This window comes from Colobus angolensis, unplaced genomic scaffold, assembly GCF_000951035.1.
Source record: "Colobus angolensis palliatus isolate OR3802 unplaced genomic scaffold, Cang.pa_1.0 Scaffold4, whole genome shotgun sequence".
Classification (NCBI taxonomy): domain Eukaryota; kingdom Metazoa; phylum Chordata; class Mammalia; order Primates; family Cercopithecidae; genus Colobus; species Colobus angolensis.
Window position 1 is genome coordinate 15,051,572 of NW_012117376.1, and position 1,377 is coordinate 15,052,948.

General features: G+C 42.3%; 1 protein-coding gene across 2 annotated transcripts in view; it reads right to left on the minus strand.

The window, feature by feature from the left end:
* The window catches only part of CEP85 (centrosomal protein 85kDa), a 62,468-nt gene that overhangs the window by 48,514 nt on the left and 12,577 nt on the right, over positions 1–1,377 (minus strand). The window lies entirely within an intron of this gene.

Sequence of the window (1,377 nt, forward strand, 5' to 3'; positions counted from 1 at the left end):
GCTGGGACTACAGCTTGAGCCACCGCGCCCGGCTACTTTTTTTTTTTTTGAGATGGGGTCTCACTATGTTGCCCAGGCTAGTCTCCAAACTCCTGGGCTCAAGTGATCCTCCTGCCTCAGCCTCCCAAGTAGTTGGGATTATTATTATCTTTTGAAGTATAGCCATCCTAGTGGCTGTGGAGTAGATGTTTTAAAATTACAACACATGATTATCGAAGTGACTAGTTTTGTGACTTTAAGAAACTCATTCAATCACTTTGAAATTCAGCCTTCTCATCCGTAAAATGGAAATAAGACATATTATAGGCTTCTTAAGGGCTGTAGTGAAATAATAAAGAAAAAATTTATAGTATCTATCACAAAGCATACAATCAACAGTAGTTAACTATTATCATCAGGTTCTCTGCCTTCTAGAACTCACCAATCTAAATGGAAAAACAAAATGCCCTCATAAAGTATTGCCTGGCAATACTTAAGTGCAAAAACAAGTGGCAGAGATAATAAAGATACAAGAATGCAAGGAGAATGATATGACTAATGAGTGTAAGGGATGGGAAAAGCCTGTGGGATATTTGCTGGATCTTGAATAGTAAGATCAACATAGCTAGGAAAGGCAAGAGGAGGCAGGCATCGCACACATGGGCCCAGATTAAAGAAGGAAAAAAAGATCCCGGGTATCAGAAACCCAAAACCAGCTGGGTATGGTGGCTCTAGCCTATAATCCCTGCACTCAGCACTTTGGGAGACTGAGGCAATAGGATCGTTTCAGGCAAATAGTTTGAACAATACAGCAAGGGCAATACAGCAAGACCTCAATTCTACAAAAAATAAAAAACAAACAAACAAAAAAAAAACATAGCTGGGTGTAGTGGCACCATGCTGGTAGTCCCTGCTACTCAGGAGCCTAGGAGTTTAAGGCTGCAGTGAGCATGATGGCACTACTGCACTCTAGCCTTGGTGACAGAGCGAGACCATCTCAAAAAATTAGTAGAAACAAAACAAAAAACAGGACTGTACGTTCAGACCTGGTGACAGCAGGAAATATGTTTGAGTGGGTGGCATAGGGACGATCACAGAACTGAAGGCTCTGAACTTCATCTTCCAAGCAACATGAGTTATTGAAGATTTACAGGAAACTATGAAATTAGGCTTTTAGCAAAAATAATCTGGCAGCAGAAGGAGAAAGACTTGAGGCCAATTAACCTATTAGAAAGTTGTTTCAAAGGCTAGGCACAGGGGCTCATGCCTGTAATCTCAGCACTTTGGGAGGCCGAGGCAGGTGGTTCTCCTGAGTCTGGGAGTCCAGACCAGCCTGGGTAACACGGCGAAACCCCATCTCTATAAAAACACACAAAAAAATTAGTGAAGCGGCCGGGC